General features: G+C 41.5%; 1 long non-coding RNA gene and 2 pseudogenes across 1 annotated transcript; 1 reads left to right on the top strand and 2 right to left on the bottom strand.

The window, feature by feature from the left end:
• Positions 1 to 6,843: 6,843 nt before the first annotated feature.
• Positions 6,844 to 9,170, top strand: LOC132266766 (syntaxin-112-like; annotated as a pseudogene).
• Positions 9,171 to 10,677: 1,507 nt separating this feature from the next.
• Positions 10,678 to 11,020, bottom strand: LOC132266767 (uncharacterized). Its single transcript, XR_009468711.1, has 2 exons — positions 10,939 to 11,020; positions 10,678 to 10,755 (listed from the first exon to the last, which is right to left on the bottom strand). It is a non-coding gene; the product is annotated as an uncharacterized LOC132266767 (long non-coding RNA).
• Positions 11,021 to 11,070: 50 nt separating this feature from the next.
• LOC132316399 (putative glucose-6-phosphate 1-epimerase) overlaps positions 11,071 to 25,873 on the bottom strand; it is a 31,421-nt pseudogene continuing 16,618 nt past the window's right edge.

Raw genomic sequence — 25,873 nt, 5'->3', positions numbered from 1 at the left:
TTTGGTTGAATTTTAATTTAACCCTTCTTTGGAGACATGTCTTGCTTGACTGATTGATGTCAAATTCATGCACATATGTCTACCATTTAGGGTGTTGTTTCAAATTTGCTGATTAATGAATTAATCACTTGATTTTGGAACAAAGCTAGCTTATCACTAACTACATTTAATTGATGAAAATTAAAGCTGATCAATTCAAAACAAAATAGGCTGAATTTCTTGAATATGCTAGTTTTACTTTCAATCCGAACTCGCAACACCCTTACTACAGTTGGGTTATTTTGCTTATCCGGATGGGCTCACCCGGACTCTTCTGTGTTGATGCTTGGCGGGTTATTTTCGAAAATTCTTTGTACAGTAAATCACTCATTCTAGTTGGCTTTTGCACTGTTCAGGGTTGTTTCGGTCGACCGAAACCTTATTTCGGTCAACCAAAACAACCTCCTCTAAAAAAAAACATGTTTTCAGCAAATTTATGCCCAGTTCGGTAGTCCGAAACACCAGTTCGGTCGACCGAAACAGTCCTCATACGCCAGCCTTCCAGATTATGTTTCAGCACTGAAGTTTCAATTTCAAAGGGTCATAATTTCTTCGTTTCTAATCCAAATGGAGTGATTCTTGGGCCTAAACTCAAGGATTTTGAGTCAGCTTTCCAATGGTACCTATTCTATTCTCATATTCCAATCACAGTGGGAGTTATTCATTTTTTAGTGAGGTAGTGTCAGTTTTTGCTTAAACCGGGAAAGGGCAATTGTGTGGAATTCTTGGCCAATGTTCTTGGAACCTCTTGGAATGTTGTGAAATGATTAGATTAGGTTATATTCACCTTGTTTGACTTGTTTAGAGTCAATTTGATGAGAACGAAAGAGGAAACTAGAGTTAAAACGGGCTAAATCCGTTAATTAAGGGCAAAATGGTCAATTCACAAGCTATTTGCGTTAACGTTGTTTTGAATTTCTTTGTCTGTCTTTGTCTTGTTTTTACCCTGTAACAGACATCGTTTTCGTATATCTACCATTTGGGTGGTAATATACTCTTTTTTCTATTATTTTTTTCATTATTAAGCTTTCATTTTGCAAGCTATTACACTAAACGGGAACTAATTAACAAGATCTTGGTTAAATTTTAATTTAACCCTTCTTGCGAGACATGTCTTGCTTGATTGATTGATGTCAAATTCATCCACATATGTCAACCATTTAGGGTGTTGTTTCAAATTGGTTGATTAATTAATTAATTACCTGATTTTGGAACAAAGCTAACTTCTCTCCAACTACATTTAATTGATGAAAATTAGAGCTGATCAATTCAAAAAAAATAAGCTGAATTTCTTAAATATGCTAGTTTTACTTTCAATCCGAATTCACAACACCCTTACTATGGTCGGGTTATTTTGGTTATCCGGATGGGGTCACCCAGACTCTTCTATGTCGATGCTTGGCGTGATACCAGATCAACGATTAGGTTCGACTCTGATACTAACCGTAACGAATCGAGTGATTCGTGATTCGATCCCAAAACTTAAACTATTCAATGACACTAACAACCAACTCGTATATACACTCATTCCAATTAGTTTGTTAACACTATTTTTTATTAAATCATTCCGTTACACGTGCGCGTGCGCGTACAATGTGTGTATATTATGGTTTGAGACTGTGACATCCAAAATTAATTTCTGTAAGTTTATTGACGTATCTTTTTATTAATTCATGCATATGTGTGAGCCTTTCCCCCCTTGCCCCACATCCCCCCACCTTTTCCCCCCTTGCCCCACATCCCCCCACCTTTTCCCCCTGCATACTTCCCCCAGCCCCCCGCCACGTGGTCTCTCACCTGCCCTACTTTTCCCCCATTCCTGTCCTTATATATAGAGAGATACGCATTGCCAGTAGATCACACAGCCTTTGAATATGCTCATCAACTTGCTTCTGCTCGTCTATCAATGTCAACATGGCTTCAGCTCTACCACCTTCCAGAACCACCACTCCACCTCCCCCTCCCCATCCCAACAATACTCCGATTGAGGTCAACAACACAGCTCATGTGGCCTCCAACATCACAGCTCTAACTGGAGGATGTGCGAGTGAAAAAGGACCAAGTGGAGGATGTGTCGCGAAAGCCATAGAGGCTTTGGAGAGTGGAGTGGCCTCCAACATTACAACTCCAATTGAAGGATGTGCGAGTGAAGAAGGACCAAGTGGATGACGTGTCACGAAAGCCATAGAGGCTTTGGAGAGTGGTGTGGAGAGTGATGTTGACTTCAAGTTGCTTGACGCTCGTAAGGAAGCTTTTGAGGACGTCGAGGAGGCTATCCCTGCCGGGAACTGCGGTACAATCAAGGCCATTTGGGAAGAACCCTAAGCAGTTTGATGCTATCCTTGTAGGGAACTGTGGTACAATCAAGGCCATTTGGGAAGAAGCCTTGCAGGAGAAACCCTGATGATTAGTATTACAAGCTATTTGTGTTAATGTTGTTTTAAATTTGCTTTGTCTGTCTTTGTCCTGTTTTTACCCTGTAATAAACTTCGCTTTCCGATGTCTACCATTTATGTGATAATATACTCTTTTTGCTATTGCATTTTTTATTTATTAAGCTTTCACTTTGCAAGTAATTAAACTAAACGGGAACTAATTAACAAGATTTTGGTTGAATTTTAATTTAACCCTTCTTTGGAGACATGTCTTGCTTAACTAATTGATTTCAAATTCATGCACATATGTCTACCATTTAGGGTGTTGTTTCAAATTTGCTGATTAATTAATTAATCACCAGATTTTGGAACAAAGCTAGCTTATCTCTAACTACATTTAATTGATGAAAATTAGAACTGATCAATTCAAAAAAAATAGGCTGAATTACTTGAATATGCTAGTTTTACTTTCAATCCGAACTCGCAACACCCTTACTACAGTTGGGTTATTTTGCTTATCCGGATGGGCTCACCCGGACTCTTCTGTGTTGATGCTTGGCGGGTTACTTTCGAAAATTCTTTGTACAGTAAATCACTCATTCCAGTAGGCTTTTGCACTGTTCAGGGTTGTTTTAGTCGACCGAAACTCTATTTCGGTCAACCAAAATAACCTCCTCTCAAAAAAATATGTTTTCAGCAAATTTATGCCAAGTTCGGTCGTCCGAAACTCGAGTTTGGTCGACCGAAACAGCCCTCATACGCCAGCCTTCCAAATTATATTTCAGCACTGAAGTTTCAACTTCAAAGGGTCATAATTTCTTCGTTTCTAATCCAAATGGGGTGATTCTTGGGCCTAAACTCAAGGATTTTGAGTCAGCTTACCAATGGTACCTATGCCATTCTCATATTCCAATCACAGTGGGAGGTATTCATTTTTTAGTGAGATAGTGTCAGTTTTCGCTTAAACTAGGAAAGGGCTATTGTGTGGAATTCTTGGCCAATGTTCTTGGAACCTCTTCGAATGTTGTGAAATGATTAGATTAGGTTATATTCACCTTGTTTGACTTGTTTAGAGCCAATTTGATGAGAGCAAAAGAGGAAACTAGAGTTAAAACGGGCTAAATCCGTTAATTAAGGGCAAAATGGTCAATTCACAAGCTATTTGCTTTAATGTTGTTTTGAATTTCTTTGTCTATCTTTGTCTTGTTTTTACGCTGCAACAGACATCGTTTTCGTATATCTACCATTTGGGTGATAATATACTCTTTTTTCTATTATTTTTTTCATTATTAAGCTTTCATTTTGCAAGCTATTAAACTAAACGGGAACTAATTAACAAGATCTTGGTTAAATTTTAATTTAACCCTTCTTGCGAGACATGTCTTTCTTGACTGATTGATGTCAAATTCATCCACATATGTCAACCATTTAGGGTGTTGTTTCAAATTGGTTGATTAATTAATTAATTACCTGATTTTGGAACAAAGCTAGTTTTTCTCCAACTACATTCAATTGATGAAAATTAGAGCTGATCAATTCAAAAAAAATAAGATGAATTTCTTAAATATGCTAGTTTTACTTTCAATCCGAATTCGCAACACCCTTACTATGGTCGGGTTATTTTGGTTATCCGGATGGGCTCACCCGGACTCTTCTGTGTCGATGCTTGGCGTGATACCAGATCAACGATTAGGTTCGACTTTGATACTAACCGTAACGAATCGAGTGATTCGTGATTCGATCCCAAAACATAAACTATTCAATGGCACTAACAACCAACTCGTATATACACTCATTCCAATTTTCAACGTGAGACAAGACTCTAATAAGACTATAATAAATGTTCTTAATACAATGATATACAGAATAATAGTTAGCTATAAAAAATAGTGTTAACAAACATTAAATCATTCCGTTACACGTGCGCGTGCGTGTACAATGTGTGTATATTATGGTTTGAGACTGTGACATCCAAAATTAATTTCAGCAAGTTTATTGACGTAGCTTTTTATTAATTCATGCATATGTGAGAACGTCGAGGAGGCTATCCCTGCCGGGAACTGCGGTACAATCAAGGCCATTTGGGAAGATCCATCAGTAGTTTGATGCTATCCCTGCAGGGAACTGGGGTACAATCAAGGCCATTTGGGAAGAAATGTCGCAGGAGAAACCCTGATGATTAGTATTACAAGCTATTTGCGTTAATATTGTTTTAAATTTGCTTTGTCTGTCTTTGTCTTATTTTTACCCTGTAACAAACATTATTTTACTATGTCTACCATTTGGGTGATACTATACTCTTTTTCCTATTGCTTTTTTTTTTTATTATTATTAAACTTTCGCTTTGCAAGCTATTAAACTAAACGAGAACTAATTAACAAGATTTTGGTTGAATTTTAATTTAACTCTTCTTGGGAGACATATCTTGCTTGATTGATTGATGTCAAATTTATCCACATATGTTTACCATTTAGGGTGTTATTTCAAATTGGTTGATTAATTAATTAATTACCTGATTTTGGAACAAAGCTAGCTTCTCTTTAACTAGATTTAATTGATGAAAATTAGAGCTGCTCAATTCAAAAAAAAATAAGCTGAATTTTTGAATATACTAGTTTTACTTTCAATCCGAACTCGCAACACCCTTACTACGGTGGGGTTATTTTGTTTATCCGGATGGGCTCACCCGGACTCTTCTGTGTCGATGCTTGGCGTGATACCAGATCAAGGATTAGATCTGACTCTGATACTAACCGTAACGAATCAAGTGATTCGTGATTTGACCCCAAAACTTAAACTATTCAATGGCACTAACAACCAACTCGTATATACACTCTTTCCAATTTTCAACGTGAGACAAGACTCTAAGAAGACTATAATAAATGTTCTTAATACAATGATATACAGAATAATAGTTAGCTATAAAAAATAGTGTTAACAAAAATTAAATCATTCCATTACACGCGCGCCTGCGCGTACAACGTGTGTATTTTATGGTTTGATATGTGTGAGTTTTTCCCCCCTGCCCCACATTGCTACCTTTTCCCCCCTGCCCCACATCCCCCCATCTTTTCCCCCTGCATACTTCCCCCAGCCCCCTACCATGTGGTCTCTCACCCGTCCTATTTTTCCCCCACTTCTCTCCCTATATATAGAGAGATACGCATTGCCAGTAGATCACACTGCCTTTGAATTTGCTCATCAACTTGCTTCAGCTCGTTTATCAACGTCAACATGGCTTCAACTCCACCACCTTCCAACACCACCACTCCACCTCCCCCTCCCCCTCCCAACAATACTCCGATTGAGGTCAGCAACACAGCTCCTGTGGCCTCCAACATCACAACTCCAACTGAAGGACATGCGAGTAAAGAAGGACCAAGTGGAGGACGTGTCACGAAAGCCATAGAGGCTTTGGAGAGTGGTGTGGAGAGTGATGTTGACTTGAAGTTGCTTGACGCTCGTAAGGAAGCTTTTGAGGACGTCGAGGAGGCTATCCCTTCCGGGAACTGCGGTACAATCAATGCCATTTGGGAAGAACCCTAAGCAGTTTGATGCTATCCCTGCCGGGAACTGGGGTACAATCAAGACCATTTGGGAAGAAGCCTCGCAGGAGAAACCCTGATGATTAGTATTACAAGCTATTTGCGTTAATGTTATTTTAAATTTGTTTTGTCTATCTTTGTCTTGTTTTTACCCTGTAGTAAACATCGTTTTCCTATGTCTACCATTTAGGTGATAATATACTCTTTTTCCTATTGTTTTGCCTTTTTTTTTTTTTTTTTTTTTTTTTTGTAAGCTTTCACTTTGCAAGCAATTAAACTAAACGTGAACTAATTAACAAGATTTTGGTTGAATTTTAATTTAACCCTTCTTGGGAGATATGTCTTACTTGACTTATTAATGTCAAATTCATCCACATATGGACTCACCTTAGCACCATAGCCAGACGGGAAGTGAGAAATGTAGAAATCAACCACATGCCTCTGCAATTAGACACAAAATATTTCAATCCTGCAAAATTATATATGCCTGTGTGAATATTTGATCATCGTAAAGTACTAAAATTGATCAAATGGTGCATGACCACATCATCTTTTTAGGTTTTTTCCTCCTAGGTCTCTTTCCCGGTAACAGGTCGTGAGAACTTGGGACAGAAGATTCTTGTAGGTGGTGACGTGGCAAAAGAGAGGGGAAAGGTCTTTTGCCCTAATGAACATGGTCTCTACTAAGAAGTAAAAATCCCATAATGGGGCTTGAGTGGGCTCAAGCCCACCCCAAAATAATTAATTCCAATTCCTATTTTTGTAACATTAATTCTTTTTTTTTTTTTCAAAATAAATTATCATATTGTTTTTCCTTTTTGAGCTTTAATAAACATGATAAATTATCATATCTAGAATTGCACAATATTACGACAGCACAACATTGTCGTTCTAAAGATAAGAATTGCCAAACGAAATGGCATCGTACTGTAAAATGCCATCGTGAAATGTTGCCGTTTGGCAATTGTGTATCCTCCCACTTCAGCGGGATTATATAACGTAACGGCTATTTCCAATCAACGGAAGTTTTCAAATATTTGAACCCCAATGATCGCGATCTTTCGGTCTCTTATAACTCCCAAAACCTAGAGAGAGAAAGAGTGAGTGAGTGAGAGAGAGAGAGAATCGGTATTTGGAAGACTTAAAGCAGATAGACCCTTCTCGAAGGTTCGAACAAACCCATTTTCAATTTCTTCATTTCCTTTCTGATTTTCAATGAATTTGATTAAAGATTCAGGACTTTTGAAGTCTCAGAGATTTTTCTAACCCTTTTCTTTTCTTTTCTTCATATACTCGTTCCTTTTTTTTTGACATTTCATCATAAAGTTTAAATCCTTTTGATGATTCAGATTATATTGGTGGTGGGTTTCAAGTTTCAACTCAAAGCTTTGATTCCAAGAAATTAATCTTTTAATTTCGCATCTGAAAAGAAGGTATCAAAATTCCTCATCATTTCCTCTTTTAAAATTCACTTGCTTTGTGTTATTTATGTGTGTAGTTATTCGTGTATATATATATATGTACATATACATATGCATATGATGATTGTTTATATAGGATTATATCATTTTCTTGTTTTCTTGTGTATATGATTGTTTATATTGAATCATATTGTTTTCTTGATATCTTTGCAGGTGGGTCTCGAAGAATTGCAGTCAAGATGAATGATTTAATGACAGAGTCATTTTTAAGTTATGTGGAATTGAAGAAACAGTCAGAGATTGATCTCAAAGCAGAGACTGACTTGGAGAAAGGCCAACTCTGCCCCATAGATGAAAAGAACCTCTCTAAGTTCTTCGAAGAAGTCGAAAAAATCGAGGATGAAATGGAAAAGATCACTAATCTCCTGTTTGATCTTCAATCCCTAAATGAAGAGACCAAATCCACTCACAGCACCAAAAGTCCTCCGAGGGTTGAGGGACCGGATGGAGTCCTCCGCAAGGCCAAGACTGTTAAGGAGATGCTAGAAGCCCTCGACAAATCGAACCTGACCAATCGGAGGATATCAGCAGCATACGAGGAAGGAAGCACAGTTGATCGAACGAGGATAACGGTCACGAATGGTTTGAGGGCCAAACTCAAGGACATGAATCATGATGAATGATTTCCAGTCACTGAGAGAGAGAATTTTGTCAGACCATAAAGAAGCTCTGATGAGGAGGTACTACAACGCCACCGGTGAAACGCCCAGTGAGGAAGTGGTTGAGAAGATGGTTTCAGGGAGTGTGAAACTCGAGGTCTTCGAAGGGAAGACAGAGTTGAATATGGAGAACAGGGAGAGGCATGAGGCAGTGATGGACATCCAGAGGACTAGAGGAGTTTGAACAAGCTCCATCAGGTGTTTCTCGACATGGCGGTTTTGGTTGAGACACAGGGTGAACAGATTGAGGACATTGAGCAAAATGTGGCCAATGCAGGAGGGTTTATCAGTGGAGGAACCAACAGTCTTTCTATGCTTAGCAGATGAAGAAAAAGACCAAGAAATGGGTGTATTGGCTTTGGGCTGTAGGGGCTGATCATATTGCTGGCATGCTTCATTGCAATGTTGTCTTTTAGGTTGTTTCCGAGACTGTAAATCCTTTGTAGTAGAGCTTTTCTGATCTCGCTAGGGTTTTCGCTGGTTTGTGGGCTGCAAACTTTTTCTGCATTTGTCATTTCAATTGAGATGCATATCTGGATACATTTTTGGATTTCTATTGAAATGTTCAGCAAAAATTCTATTTGGTTCTATTTGTTTGTGTTTTTATATCTACGTGCCTGTTTTTCTTTTCTTTTTTTTCTTTTTTTTCAGGTATTTTTCTGGCTATGTAAAACTCAATTTGGATAGGGGTAAAACACATGAGTAGGCAAGTGCGAGGATGTAGGTTTAATCTTGGAGAACCATTCATGCAATAAGTCTCTGCTCCATCTTTCCCTGTTAGCATGTTGCTAGGTGTCACAGGGCTAAATTACACCACGAATTTTTGCCTCTGTAATGGCACTTGGGGCCACCAAGTCTCAGCCAACACAACAACACAATACACACAGTATAGAAATGTAAAGAAGGCACACACAGTTACAAGGACAAGTCCCAACCTTTGCTCATATTAAACATATTACAAAGGAACATGAGTTCGTACAAGGAACAACCAAGGCTCACACCCTCTTCTCTGTTCCCTCTACAAAGCCCACCTTAGCATTATATAGGCCACTCTCAAAACCGCCCATAACTGCCCACTAAGATGATAGATGACACCCCCATCCACCTAGGGTCGTGCTGGCACCCTCTAAATGAGCCAGCACTATAATGCAGTTGACAAGCCCAACTGCTAGACTTGTTGGCATGTTCTGCTCATGCCACATAACCACAAGAAGTTACATTCTGCATAGTGGAGGAAACCATCTTTAACCGCCTGTGTATTGGTCCTCTCAGAATTGTGCCACATGTTTGGGAGGTTACTCAGCACTCCCCCACTTCCCATGATAAGTGGGAAGTGCTAGTAACTTCCCCCAACCGACCGAGCCCACTAAGCCACCACCTCTTGTAACCGCAAGCCATGACTTTGTGTTGCCATGCTCTAGCCACATCTGAGTCAACCTTGTGAACCTAGCCCAAGCCAAGTCCACCAATCTGCACCCACATATATATGTCTCTGAGTGCACGGCGTGCCAAACCATGCACGCCCGTGCGCACGCTCGGGTGCACACCAAAGTGCACGCCGGCGCACACATTAGTGCCCTTCTTTGCGCGCCATGTTTGAACCCTCATGCGTCCGTGGCTGTACGACCACCTAGACGCCCATGCGCACGCCGAGCTAGATGCTTACGCACACTAGGTTGGACGCCAGCCCGCGCGCCCACCTGCACGCCCGCACGCGAGCCGCTGCACACCAGCGCGCGTATCGGTACCCACTTATTTGCCCTTTAACATCTTGGATGCTCCCCACTTGTGCAACCATCTTGGAGTGGTGCAACACGTGCCCATGCACGTTGGCTAAGCCCTCTAAGCAAGCCATGCCATAGCCCAACCGATGTGCTCAACAGACCCCCCCTAATATAGTCTTAAGGAAATCCAGCACTCTGACAGGAGTAAACATCACCCATGCTTGAGGAGTCATAATGGCCTTTCAGGCCTTTCCCGACATCCAAATTGAGTGCCGTCTGCGCCAACCAGCTTCTATGGACTCAAGGTACCTCCCATAAAGATCCCGAGTCAAAACTCCAAGTTTCACTTTTCGCCATATTTACAAAAGTGCCACTGGGCACCCCAGTGCATGCCGAGCATCCTTTTAAGCATCTTGTGTGCACGCTGAGCATCTTGTGCACGCTGACAACCCCCTGAGCAATCCTCATGGCTATCTAACCAAATCCAAAGTATTCCAAGACATGGCATGGCCTTGAAATGCCCATGTCTTCCCTTGGACAACCGTCAAGGGGCTAACACTAGGCAAGACATACATTGGGCAACGAACAATTAGATTCATAAGAATTATGTAGTGAGAAGACAGTTGTGTGTGTGTGTGTGTGAGAGAGAGAGAGAGAGAGCTTGTAATTTTATTACCAGCTAATAGAGAAGAATACTTATACAGACTCATTGTCAATCAAAGATACATCAACCTGATAAAATTTTTATTAGATTAGGAAGTACAACTTCTATTTTACCCAAAAGTTCTTCAAAACAGGAGTTAAAAAAAGAAAAGTAAAGAGGAAATTGAAAAAAAAAAAAAGGGAAAATGATGCACGTGAACACTTCATGCAGTGCTTAGATGTTGAGTCGCAGTCCAAGAAACTTCAGGATCTAGATGAACTTCTCCAATCTGAGGTAAACAAGACAAAAAACATAATTAACTTTCATGATGAATAATTAGTAATGAAGACCTGTTGGATTAGGAATAGCATCAAAAGAACTGTTCAACCAGCAATCAAGTATTGTTATGATTTATTGGGGGTGTAACTCATTCAATGGATGCATCGGCAACACATTCATGTAACATCAATACCTTGGCATTTTCAACGCAGACGAAGTCTTTGTAGCATGCTTCCATTGTCAGATGTGGATTCCACAGAACAGCATCAGACAAGCTGCATCATGAAGATGACAGAGCCAAATAGGTGAAATGCAAAACTATTGATTAAAACAAAACAAAGCACCACAGAGAGTTTCCAACTTGCTTTCTACTCCGGATAGATATTACATCACCCAAACCATTATCAAGTAGCACGTCATTAGGGGCTTCAAGGTAAACACAGTCTACAAATCCCGGAAAAGTGATCACATACCTGAGTGTGAAGATAGAAGTTAAAAGACTCGAAAGTTATCTGCTGCAAGAATCAGTAAGATAATTTCGTCAGTCTTAAGTTTTGAGAACTCGTGAAAATGAGAAGTTTCTTTGTCTAATAGAGCAATGTGCTTTCTGTGGACAGCATTGTTTATGGGCTTTTGTAGTTTCTGTTTTGTGCATCATATAATTAGGTAATGTACCACTTGGTTCCCGACCCGTTGGCTGCATCGTTTAAATTCTTCCTAACTATGAGAGTTTGTTGGATTGAACAGTGATATTTTGCACACACAAGACATATATAGTTACGTAATGTAAGTTGACATGCTTCATTTTCCTAAGACAAAATTAATGAAATAGGAAAATGCAAAGAAATCTATTATTCGATGAAATAAAGAACAGAAAATAAATGATCATTTCTATAAAAACAAAAGGCTAAACAAAACATCCCTTTACATATAAAATTAAAAATTAGGATATAGGGTGCATTTCAGTGCATCGATCCATAGATGTAATAAATTTGGAAAGTACTATATCTGCAGCTTTTTGCTGACATAAAGCAGCCAAAATAATCCCTCCTATAAATGTCTCCAATGTTTTAATGTATGAGGAAGATCATGTGGTACAACAATATACATGTACTCTTTCAACAAAATGGTACATTTCATGTGATGGGTCAACACAATCAGCTGTATACAAATCCAACTTCCTAGTACAAGTTCAACTTTTTTTTCCCTTTTAACTATATTAATTGATAATTAAAGTTCTCTGGTATAAAAAATTATTCTTTCCTGGATAAGAGTTATATGAGATACATAATGCAGACCTTTCCTCCTTGCCCTCTAGTGGATTTTTCGGATCTGGATCTTTGTTTAGTGTCTTGCAACCTTTTAAACCTTTCACTGACGCCCCTGTTACGGAAGCCTGCATGAGAGAATCTAAAATCAAGGCAATAAAATTCTCCAGATTTTCGTGAACTCATGTAACCCAAAAATTTACAAGTTCAGGAAATGCTGTGAATATAGAGGATAAGGTCCAAATAATTTGCAAGATTTTATAATTGTTCCACACCACCCACAATGCAATCACTTTTGAGATCGATTTGAGTTCAAAAAACTTAATTTGGCTTCATTCAAATGGGTAATTGGATCTCACAAGCATGTATAGTGATGCTTACTCGGAAATATGTATGCAGGGCAGTAGTAAATGAAAATGGCTTCTTGTCAGTATTTGTGATCTTTTATTCTGTTGAAAGGCTTTTGGAATCAAGAATGACCTGCAGAAAAGCGAAAGAAACAAAAAATTGTATATTATACACTAACAAAAAGGAAATGGAATGTTCCATGAAGATAAACAAGGTGGCAACAAAGGTACAAGTATCCTAGACATTTTTTTTTTTTTTTGAATGGTAAAGCAAATACACACACCCCTTTGCCCACTCCAGGACTTGAACCACTCCCCTCTTTGAAGATGGAGAGATTATACCACTAGGCTAGATGCCCTTTGGTACATTTTAATATTCATTCTTAATATGTAGGTCCATATAATCTTTATCAACTTGTAGGTGGGATACATTAATGCAATTGCATCATCAGTGCCGTTTAGACAAACCGTGAATCAGTACATAAGAGAGTAAATAATGGACTAACCTTGTATAGAGCTTGAAAGCTGAAATCCCACATAGAACGACTGTAAAAACCATCCTTTAACTCTAGAGTAATAACAGGATTCCCATCCACATTTTCAGAATCGACGAGTGACCAATTCATATTCCTTGCAAACCCATGCTGCAAACCAGATAAGCATCTCCAAGGCTCAGATCAATATACTAAACAGGAAGTAAATGCTAGTAGCTTTTTCAAAGAATCCTTTCATGCATTCAAAGGCCTCGACTAAAAAGGGAATAGTACAATTTCATTGATTTTCACTGCTGTAATGTTATTTCAGAAATATCAGGTTTTTGTGGTGTCTCTGGATTAAAGCAACAAACTCAGCACAAGTAGTGTGTTTTCAAAAATGAAGTAACAAACAGTCACACTTTAGCTTTACTTTCCAAAATAAAGTATTTAGGTTTGAAAATGTTCAGCAAAGGCTGTGTTATTAGCAGTATAACTAAAAGGCTTATTTAAGGGTCCTTACTCTAACTGTCTAAAATGATGTATTCATTAATTCATGAGAAAGTCTAATAACTCATAAAATGTGGTAAAAGAACAAAAAAATATTGACGGACTAGGAATGGTTGTTAGTGGTAGAGAGCCATACCTGCTGTATTTGGCCGGGTCCAAATTGTGGAAAACAATGTGGAACACCTCCGCTATCCCAGTAGAGATCCAGTCAGTTCAGAAGACACATAAATTCCAGAACTTTTTTTTTTTTTTTTTGATAAGTAAGATTTTATTAAAAACGCTCAAAAGGGGAGCGGAGCCCAAAGAAACAAAAGGAAACAAAGGGCCAAAGGGCGCCTTAGACCTTCAGAAAGGCCAAAAAAACAATAATTTCCTCCATAGATCTATAATCTCTCCCTGAAAACCAACAAAAAATAGTAGAAATAACAGAGAACTTAAGCATAGAAACAGGCTTCTTTTTTTTTTGTCAAAATATCTCCTATTTCTCTCAAGCCAAATACACCACCAGATACAAAGCAGCGTAGCCCTCCAAACATCCCTAATGCCAGCCCCAACAGAGATGCCTTTCCAAGCCTCAATCAACCCTCTAGAGGAAAAGGCATGGCCCAATGGACTCCAAATAAACGAAGCATCAAATCCCAACAATCTCTGGCCATGCTGCAATGTAAAAGGAGGTGATCAACAGACTCCTCATTACACAAACATATGTAGCAATGATTGACCACCACCTGATTCCCCCTCCTCAGATTATCCTGAGTTAAAATCTTACCCAGAACAGAAGGTCCAAGCAAAAAAGGCGACCTTGCGGGGAGCCTTGGACCGCCAAATAGACTTCCAAGGGAAGGGATCTCCATGACCAACCGAAAGGTATCTGAAAAAGGACCTAACCTCGAAACGGCCATGCGAGTTAGGAATCCAGAACCACCAATCCGATTCCCCAAAAGAAATCACCTGGCTATATAACAGCTCCAGAAAACGAGAAACATCCTCGATCTCCCAATCCTGAAAATGCCTCCTGAACTACATCCCAAGAGTGTCTCCCGTTATCAAGATGATAACAGTCAACAACCATGGCCTGTCGATGAGAAGCAATCCGATAGAGCCGTGGGAACGCGAGAGCAAGAGGGAGATCTCCACACCAGAGATCCTTCCAAAAACTGATCCTCCTTCCATCTTTAAAACGAAAACGAACATGCTTGCAGAAGTCAACCTAACCCCTCCGAATGAAATGCCAAACTCCCACCCCCCTTGGACCACGTATCGCCAAAGAGCACCACCCACCATAACTTTCCCCAAATTTGTTAGCAATAACTTTCCTCCATAACCAATGCCTCTTGATCCCAAACCTCCAGAGCCATTTACCAAGGGGAGTCTTATTAAAAGGCAACAACCTCCGAAACCCTAAGCCTCCAAACCGAATTGGACAGCACACTTAATCCCACCGAACCAAGTTTCCTTCTCCCGACCCCCAAAGAAAGTTGCACTGCAATCTTTCAATTCTCTCAGCCACTGAAGAAGGAATCTGAAACAGAGATAACAAGTATGTAGGAAGGCTAGAAAGGGTGCTCTTAATCAGGGTAACCCGACCCCCCTTGGACAGGTACTGCTTTTTCCAGCCCGCCAATCTCCTCTCGACTCTGTCCACAACCGGATCCCAACTCCCCACACATCTCGAAGGGGCACCCAAAGGCAATCCTAAATAAGAAATGGGAAAATAGCCAGTGCAACATCCAAGGATGTAAGCAAAACAACTCAATCTTCGGAACATCCCCAACAGGCACAAGAAGACTCTTACCAACATTAACCTTAAGGCCATAAACAACTTGAAACCAAATCAGAACGCATCTCAAATACCTCAGCTGGGATACATCCGCATCACAAAACACAATAGTGTCATCTGCAAACATCAAATGAGAAACCTCCAATTGACTATCAACATCCCTGCCCACCCGAAAGCCTCTAAAAAAACCTAGCTCCACAGCCCTCTTCAGCAATCTGCTAAGAGCCTCCATCACAAAAAGGAACAGGAAAGGGGAAAGCGGATCCCCTTATCTCAAGCCCCTCGAGCTAGAGAAGAAACCTGTCGGCACTCCATTCACAAGGACAGAGAAACGAGCGCTAGAGATGTAAAAAGGAATCCTTCTCCTCCACCGCCCACCAAAACCCATCCTCTCTAACAGGTAGAGAAGGAAACTCCAGCTCACATGATCGTATGCCTTTTCAATATCAAGCTTGCAAAGAACACCCGAAACACCGCTGCTCAAACAGTAATCAACACATTCACTAGCGATAAGAACTGAATCCAAGATTTGCCGATCTCCCACAAATGCATTCTGAGAGTCAGAAATGACACCATCCATCACCTTCTTCAACCTAGAGGCCAAGAATTTCGCAATCAACTTGTAAAAACATCCCACCAAACTAATAGGGAGGAAGTCTCTAACATCCATTGCCTCTCCCTTCTTCGGAATAAGAGCAATAAAAGTTGCATTCAAACTTTTCTCAAAAGAGCCATGCGCATGGAAGGCATGAAAAGAGCCCATCACCTCCTCACGGACCACCTCCCAACACTCCAAAAGGAACCTCATAGTAAAACCATCCGGTCCAGGAGCTTTATCCCCATTATAGCTCTTCAGAGCAGAGAGAACTTCCTCTTCTGAAAAAGGCTCTTCCAAAACAGAGCACTCCTCTCCCGAAATAGAATCAAAATGAACCCCATCAAGCAAAGGACGCCAATCAGCAGACTCAGTGAACAAAGTCAAAAAGTACTTAGAAAAGCTCTTACTAATCTCCTCCTCTTTACTAATCAACACCCCATCCACCCTAATCCTCCCAATGTGGTTGCCCCTTCTGTGAGCATTGGCAAGTCTATGAAAGAATTTAGTGTTATTGTCACCTTCTTTAAGCCACAAAGTTCTAGATTTCTGTTTCCATGAAATCTCCTCCATAATAGCAATCTCAGCAAACTTTACTTGACCCTCCACCCTCTTAAGCTTCAAAGGACCCGTCAAAAGACCCTGACTCTCCATCTTATCAATGTCAGCAATCTCAGAGAGAACCCGATTCTTTCTCCAGACCAAGTTACCAAACACCTCTTTGTTCCAGACTTTGAGATCATTCTTCAAAAAACGAAACTTGCCTGCCAAAGAATGACTCGGAGTGCCAACCACTCCATACCCCGCCCACCAGGATCGAACTCGCTCCAAGAAACCTTCAGCCCGGAGCCACATATTCTCAAATCTAAATGGGGATCTTCTGCTACGCAGCCCACCACAGTCCAACAACAAAGGAACATGTTCTATATTGAAGGAAAGATAAATTGAAAATCCTAAAACAGTTGTAAGAACATGAAACTTTTCCTTTCTTTCCTTTTCTTCTTCTTCTTATTATTATTTATTATTTATTATTTTTTACTTTTTATGCGGTCATTCATCCACCTAAGGCTTGTAGGGTCTATAACTTGAGTATGGACTGTTAGTAAAATATATATGTTTCACGTGACATTTAAGATATAACTAACCCTATACTAATATGATATGAGATATTTGTAATATGCTAAAAATAATTAATTAAATATTCAACTAGATATTTAATTAAACATGCAAATTAAAACAATAAAAATAATAAATAAAGAACCTGGACCGAGGTTAGTATTGGATACTATGTCCTTAAGACAGATTTACCCCGCTATGGTGCTAACGGACTCAGTGACGTTTATCTCCCAGGATACAACGGTCTACATCCACCAGTAGCAGCACTACAAACTCGTGGATACGGCGAACTTTCTCCGTGTAATACTCTCTCTGACTCAAAAATGCATCTATACTATATAAATACTGAATTTGGTGCAATCCGAACCAAATGGTTCGGACTAATCTTAATATGGCTCGATAAAATTAGATTAGGGTCTAAGTGGTTCGGACCACTTAACATATGGTTTGAACCCACTTGGGTTGGGTTCAAGTCTAGAGAGGGAGAAAGAAGAAAATAAAAATTGAACCACTTGCAAATGATCCAAAGGGGGGTATTTATAGAAACAGAAATGCCTTTTCAGATTGGGTATATCTCTTCATTATTGGACACAACCATTGCAATAGGTTGCAATGGTTCACTTGGTGTCTGTTCACCACTAGACACATCTATTCCAATAGGTTGCAATGGTTCACATAGTGTCTGTTCACTAATAGACACATCCATTCCAACAGTTTGCAATGGTTCACATAGTGTCTGTTCACCAATAGACACATCCATTCCAATAGGTTGCAATGTGCCTTTTCGAGTGGGTGCAACCATGGGTTATGATGGTTCGGAAAAAGGTGTAACCCTTTGAAAAAAACTAAAAAGTGGTTTTTTAATTTAAAAGGTGTAACCCTTTAGAAAAACTAAAATATGGCTTTTTAATTTAAAAGGTGTAACCTTTTAGAAAAACTAAAAAGTTGTTTTTTTAATTCAAAAAGCCAACCACCCAAAAAAACCCACTCATTTATGAAACCCATTTAAATAAGCCCAGCCCAAAATTAGGCCAAATCCAAAATTCCAAAAAAGAATAATTTGGACTTTACAATTAGGCCCAAGCCCAGGTCCAAATCCCAAACTCAGCTTATTTAAATTTCAATTTGTTTCAACATTTTTTCCATGTGGGACAAACACTTCCCACATTTTGCATACCCATTTAGGCTTATCAAAACACCACACTTTGGAGCTAATTTCTCATTCATCCGGAAACGGATTTCAAAAAGTAAATATACCACATTCATCTCCTTGCGGAGAGAAACGTGCTTGTCTAGAGATCCGTAAAAAATTATTAACGGAATCTATTTCAAATCTCATCTAAAGTTTATGTTTTTAATGCCCCCGTTTCCAACAATCCCCCACATGAATGGAAATTTGCGTAAAATGCAAAAGATGATCATGCAGACACTAGAGAGAGTATAGTCGAAAAGTTACTACATCAGGATAGGTGGCTTTTGGCTTTGAACCTTCCCTAGTGTATTGCTATCGGATTTACTGGCTAACCAGTGAACGCGATGTCTTGAACTGTTCAGCCGTTTATATAAACCAAGATAATAACAAACACACAGTAGCTTTCCTCACAAAGTTGGTTCTCATTGTTGTGTTCATTTTGGCCCTGAACAAGTCCTGGTATTCAATGAGTGCTCTAGAAAACTTAGCCTTTATAGTTCTCATAGAAGCGGCCCCACTTCACACTTATATAGGTGACTTCTTATTAAGAGTATCCTACCAAACCCCACTTGAATTTTCAAGGTATAAGAGTCATTAAAAGCGTAGCTTATCCTAATCATCGCTGTAGGTAGCACTGTCTCATCATAGAAATGGGTAGAAGATTTATATCTTCTCAGTGCTTCTGGTGAGTCACTCAGAATTTCTGTTGTCCCTTTGAACCAAGATCTTGGGATCTCCAGTCAGCTAGGTTGGGTTTCCATTAAGGTGACTCATTAGCTTTCGGCTTTAAACCCCATTCCCCTCGATGAACTGTACAATTGCTCTCTAGTACAACCTTTAATTTTATATGTGGCCACAAGGTTGCGTTTAGAAATATTACACTCTGCAGAGATTTCTCCAGGTGAGAGCAACTGTATACTTTGTGCCCTAAAATTGCTTATTGTTAGCAATATCATTTTCTTTAGTGGCACAGGTGTAGACTTACTTTGAATTGTCCTCTAGGTGAAATCTATTGACTTTCCTATTTAATTTATTCAAAGTTTCTAACTTTGAGTTATATTAAGAACATAGAACTACACTTTTAATATAAAAGACATATCCACTACAGGATTTGAAGTCTTTAATATCCCATATCCAGATTGCATCACTGTTACACCTCCAATTTAGTTAGATACCTCGATCTATGCAATATTAGATTTACGGTGTATCTCAACTACCCAATTTATTATTTTTTAGTGATCCGATCCTGGATTGAAAACGTGCAATTAAACACAGTTATTAGGATGCCTTGTAATCTTAACCAATCATATACTTTGACTAGTATTTATATTTGAGATTTACATCTACAAAAGTTAGTTAGGCTTTTGTTATCATAACTAGTATTATCTCAATCTCACTCTATTGAGAATATACTATATTATCAGATGTTAAATCTTTCATATCAAATATACAAATCAGTATATCATTTATATTTTAAGGCATACAATGACTTACTGAGGAGGCCCAGGACGACATGGGCTGGATCCGACTTGCAAGCACTACATTCGGTCCGTACAGCTGGGTCGGCCCATATAAAGACACTGCCATATGGGCCGAACGCGAGTAAGCCCATCAAAGGTGACCAGGACTTATGGAGGAATAGGCCCAGATCCAGCAATCAGTCAATATTTGTAAATATCTTGTAAATATCTATAAATAAGTGAATGAATGAAAGAGAGGGGGGATCTTTTTGGTTGAAGTGTAAGAATTCTAGAGAGAGAAAGAGGGAACGAATTTCTTGCATCTTCAATTGGCGCCGTCTGTGGGAATCGCATGGAAGTTTGGTTGATCAATGAGGAATATCGAGTGGATTCAAACCGATTCGGTTGATCGAGACTCGATCTTTGGGATTTGGATCCAGATCTGAGCGATTGTGACCTACTCTGGAGGAATTACAATTCTTGAAGCTTTGGCAGGAATGGCTTCAGATCTACGCAACAACGAGTTGTTCGATTGTGGCAGGATCTGACGGATTTAGAGTTCAGGCAATTCAGATCTCGTAAACAGTGAGCATAATTCGGAGAATTCGAAGCCAGATCTAAAAAATTCCCACTCACGAAGCTCGGATCTACTCGCGAACTTGAGATTAATGCCTTTACTCCGTTCAGGAATAATGATAGGTGAAAGCTCCAATCCGATGGAGGCTGTCCAGCAAACAAAGCTTGAGGAGTTGATGAACTTGATTGAAGCTCTCAAAAAAGAGAATGCAGAATTGAAAGCTGGAACGCAACATCGGCAAATACCTGCGGTTTCGCATCCACTTCCGGTCAGTGAAGGAGGTGTTCAATCTAATATCGCGCGTCAAGGCGAACAGGACGAGAACAATCAGTCAGCTCACCACCATGATGAAAGGATGATGGACAATTTACCGCCAAATGTTCGTCGGATTGAAGATCACGAAGGATCGACTCACGTTGATCCGCATCGGGAAAGGTTCGATCGAGAGGAAGTGATAGAGGTTGATCGTCGTCGAGTAGCGTCGCCTTGGCAAAGAGAGTTCATAGAGGAACGGTCGTTCGATCCGTCTTACCGGCCCTCCATGGTTACTATCACTCATCGCGGTTCGGAGGGCAGAACCGTAACTCACAGAGCTACCGCTGGACTCCAGAGAGAGAATGAAGCTCTCCGATCCGCAGCTCGGACGGTGGATTCACCATTCACCGACGAGATCTTGAATGCCCCGCATCCAAGGAAGTTTGCTATGCCAGTCTTTATTCTGTTCGACGGAACGACCGATCCGATCGATCATGTGTATCATATCCAGTTGAAAATGGCCCTGAATACGGAAAACGACTCTTTAATGTGCAAATGTTTCCCTACAAGCCTAGCCGGACCGGCGCTCAGCTGGTTCAAAAACTTGCCTAGGAGCTCCATTGGCAGCTTCAGAAACCTGTGCGATCGGTTCATAAGCCAGTACTATGGGAACAAGCGCCCGCCGAAGGACATCTCGAGCCTATTCACGATGAGGCAGCACAAGGATGAACGTCTCCAGGCTTTTCTTACCAGGTTTAATCTCACTAAGAGTATGGTGATCGAATGCCACCCTTCTACAGCAGTTCAAGCCTTCAAGTTAGCCATGACACGCGGAACTCCGTTTCACACCAGTCTGGTAGTGAACACGCCGACTACTATGGATGAACTCAATGAAAGAGCCGATGGCTTTGTGCGCCTAGAAGAAGAGGAGGCAGCTAATGCTCGGACAACGTCGCTCGTGTCGACTGAGGAAAAGTCCAAGGCAAAGATCAGGCAGAAGCAGGCTCAGCCGCAACGTCAGACCTCTTGGAAGGCAGAAAAAAGGTCCAGGGAGGAAGAGCTGATTACTCCGCTGAAGGTCACTCTGGCGAGGCTGTATCAGGAGAACAAAGATAAGTTTCATCCACCACTGCCAATTAGGCAACCCCTCGAACAGAGGGATCAAACTAAACATTGTGCTTTTCATTCTGATTTCGGTCATCAGACTAACGAATGCAGGAACCTGAGGAGGCAAGTGGAGATGTTGATAGCTAGAGGGGAGTTCGCGAGTTATGTTCAAGGTTCGGCGATAGAGCAGAATCGACCGGTGGAACAAATAAAAAGGAGTCATAAACAAAGCTCCCACAATTCACAACCAGTTCGTATAATCAATGCTATCCATGGTCGACCCGAGCCTAGTGAAGAGTCAGATGAGCTGCTCCGGGCGCGCCTGCGGCAGGCGCAGATGAAGAAAAGGGTCGGCAGTGTGAATACTCTACACCAGCAGAGCCCGTCGATGCAGATAAAGTTCGACTGGACAGACCTGCAGCGTGTTCAACTGCCTCATGAAGACCCGTTGGTAGTCAGTTTGACAGTGGCAGACTGCTTGGTGCGCAGAGTTCTGATCGATCCTGGGAGCAGTGCGAATGTCATGCCGAGGGACACATTTGACAGGCTCGAGATTAAACCAGAGAGGCTCAAGCCCACTGGAAATCCCTTGTTAGGGTTCGATGGGAAGAGGGTGGAGCCCGTCGGGATGGTGGAAGTGGAAGTTCAAGCTGCAGAACGAGCTCTTATGGAAACTTTTGTGGTTGTGGAAATTCACCCCTCGTATAATCTCCTGATGGGAAGAGGATGGATTCACAGAGTCCAAGGTGTACCCTCAACTCTGCATCAGGTCATGAGGTGCCTCGGACCCGATGGAGATAAAGTGATAGACATTCGGGGGGATCAGGTTGCAGCCAAAGAGTGTTTTTCCGTCACACTAAAGCATGATGGGAAAGGAAAGGCGCCCGTCCGTTCGGCAAGCCCCAGATAGCAATTACAGGAACCTCCGCCCGAGCAGAACAGGGTGGAGGAGTCAGTCGACTTGACCGAGGAGCCCCTTCTGGATGTGCAGATCGATCAGTCCAGGCCAGAACGAACTACCAGAGTAGGTATAAGACTGACCAGAGAAGAGCAGCAAGAGCTAGTGGATTTCTTGTCCCACAATGCCGACGTATTTGCATGGAGTCACCTAGACATGCCTGGAATTAGTCCCTCCGTATCCTGTCATTCCCTGAATGTCAATCCCAATTTCAAACCAGTAAAACAGAAGCAGCGAAGATTTGCTCCAGAACGTAATCAGATCATAGCGGAAGAAGTCGATAGGCTGCTTGATGCGGGATTTATCAGAGAAGTGCACTACCCTGATTGGTTGTCCAACGTCGTTGTTGTGTAGAAGAAGAATGGGAAATGGCGAGTATGCATTGATTTCACCAATTTGAACAAAGCCTGTCCGAAGGACAGCTTCCCGCTGCCTAAGATTGATCAAATGGTGGATGCCACCACCGGGTATGAGCGTTTAACCTTTCTGGACGCTTATTCAGGTTATAATCAGATCCCTATGGACCCCGCAGATGAAGAAAAAACTTCTTTTGTCACCGAGCGAGGAACATACTGCTACAAAGTTATGCCTTTCGGACTAAAGAATGCGGGAGCAACTTATCAAAGACTTGTTAGCAAAGTTTTTAAGAATCAAATGGGTAAGATTGTGGAAGCCTATATTGATGATATGGTGGTAAAGAGTAGGAAGAAGGATGATCATCTGAAGCATCTGCAAGATGTATTTGATGTACTAAAGCGATATGGGATGAGGCTCAATCCAACCAAGTGCTCGTTGAGAAAGTTGCGCTTGTAAATGCAAAAAGAAAGTTGAGGCATTATTTCGAATCCCACCCCATAGCTGTTCTAACAACTTTCCCAATCAGAACGCTTATGCACAAGCCAGAGCTCTCGGGCAGAATGACAAAGTGGGCCATAGAGTTGAGTTCATTTGACATAACGTATGAGCCGAGAACAGCTGTTAAAGGGCAAGCGGTGGCCGATTTCCTGCTAGAATGTGACGCCGAAGATACGGAAGAAGACCTTAGATGCGGCTCTTGGAAACTTTTTGTGGATGGCTCCTCTAACCAGATGGGGGCTGGAATTGGGATCAAACTGCAAACCCCAGAGGGTACTTCCTTGAGCCAAGCACTTAGACTTGAGTTCCGAGCCACCAATAATGAAGCGGAATACGAGGCGTTGCTAAATGGATTAAAGTTGGCCAGAGAGCTACAGATCAAAAGTTTGACTGTGTATAGTGACTCGCAGCTGATTGTTCGGCAGGTAAATGGTGAGTACGCGACCAAGGATGACACGATGGGGGCATATCGTTCTGCCGTTCTGCATAAAGCCAAGGACTTTGCAAAGATTGAATTCATACAGCTGCCGAGGGAACAGAATGCAGATGCAGACCGGTTAGCATGTAGTGCTTCGAGTTGCGGTGAAACATTGGCGAGGGTGATTCCAGTAGGAATATTGACCCAGCCATCTATTTTCGAAGAACCGTTGGACTCTGACCCTTGGCAAGTCAACGTCATACCGTATGAACCGAGTTGGATTGACCCCATCATTACCTATATTCGAGATGGCGTTTTGCCTATGCAAAGGGATGAAGCTAGGAGACTCAAAAAGAATGCTGCAAAGTACGCCATCGTGCTTAACCAGCTGTACAGAAGGTCCTACTCTGGCCCATACTTGAAATGTGTCACCCCCGCGGAGTCGCAGCAGGTATTGCGAGCTATTCATGAGGGTGTGTGTGGCAATCATTCTGGGGGGCGATCGTTAGCGCATAAAGCAATGACACAAGGGTATTTCTGGCCAAACATGTCAAGAGATGCGGAGGAGTTCTCTCGAAGGTGCGATAAATGCCAACGATATGGACCATTGATCCACCAACCACCTGAGGAATTGCACGTAATGGCCTCGCCATGGCCTTTCGCGCAATGGGGGATGGATGTGGTCGGTCCTCTGCCAACTGCAAGAGCTCAGAACAAGTATGTGTTACTGGCCACGGATTACTTCACTAAATGGGTGGAAGCAGAACCATATCCTAGCGTGACTCAGACTCATGTGAGACGATTTATTTGGAACAATATTATCTGCCGTTTCGGTGTTCCCAGATCAATAGTCATGGACAATAGCACAAACCTCGACAGCAGGCAAGTAAGAAAGCTGCTGGAGGAGTATGGAATCAACCAGAAGTTGGCTGCAGTAAGTCATCCTCAGGCCAACGGACAAGCAGAAATCACAAACAGAACCATTTTCGCCTGCATTAAGAAGAAGCTGGAAGATCATAAAGGGAAGTGGTTGGATGAACTCCCGAACGTTCTATGGGCTTACAGAACCACCCCAAGGCGGCCGACTGGGGAGAGCCCGTTCGCAATGGCGTATGGTACCGAGGCAGTTATACCGGTTGAGCATTTAGTCCCCACTATCAGAAGCTTAGCATGGAGTCGAGATCAGAACGACAAGATGTTAAGATTGAACCTCGATATGATAGACGAAAGGAGGGACGCAGCGGCTATAAGGTTAGCATCGTATCAGCAAGTGTTGGCGAATAGTCACAACAAGAGAGTAAAACGCAGGGATTTTGCCCCTGGCGATCTGGTTCTGAAAAGAAAGGTGGGGATGGTCAAAAAAATGATGCCACCCTGGGAAGGCCTATACAGAATTGCAGAAGTCATTGGCAAGGGGGCATATACGTTGGAAACCATGGCGGGAAGGTTGGTCAGCAAGCCCTGGAACGCCACGTCTCTGAAGAGGTACTACCAATAAAAGCTAAGTTTCGGCTTTAATTGGATGTTGTTTGTTGTCAATCAAATACGTATGAATGAGCAAGTTACTGAAATTTACAAAAAATAACTTTCTTTTCCAACGGCCTACTATAAAAATTTAAAGCCAAGTGGCAAGTGGCATTCTAGCCGAGCGCCAGGCACTTAAGCAAGATAAGTGGCAGCTGGCACTATAAGCCGAACGCCAGACACTTGCTAAAAATTTAAAGCCAAGTGGCAAGTGGCATTCTAGCCGAGCGCCAGGCACTTAAGCAAGATAAGTGGCAGCTGGCACTATAAGCCGAACGCCAGACACTTGCTAAAAATTTAAAGCCAAGTGGCAAGTGGCATTCTAGCCGAGCGCCAGGCACTTAAGCAAGACAAGTGGCAGCTGGCACCATGAGCCGAATGCCAGACACTTGCTAAAAATTTAAAGCCAAGTGGCAAGTGGCATTCTAGCCGAGCGCCAGGCACTTAAGCAAGATAAGTGGCAGCTGGCACTATAAGCCGAACGCCAGACACTTGCTAAAAATTTAAAGCCAAGTGGCAAGTGGCATTCTAGCCGAGCGCCAGGCACTTAAGCAAGACAAGTGGCAGCTGGCACCATGAGCCGAACGCCAGACACTTGCTAAAAATTTAAAGCCAAGTGGCAAGTGGCATTCTAGCCGAGCGCCAGGCACTTAAGCAAGACAAGTGGCAGCTGGCACTATAAGCTGAACGCCA

This window comes from Cornus florida, unplaced genomic scaffold (assembly GCF_030987335.1).
Source record: "Cornus florida cultivar Cherokee Brave unplaced genomic scaffold, ASM3098733v1 CherokeeBrave_3.0.0_Hap2_Chr07, whole genome shotgun sequence".
NCBI classification, from domain to species: Eukaryota; Viridiplantae; Streptophyta; class Magnoliopsida; order Cornales; family Cornaceae; genus Cornus; species Cornus florida.
The sequence above is the reverse complement of the archived record's forward strand: the minus strand, read 5'-3'. Positions and strand labels throughout refer to the sequence as shown.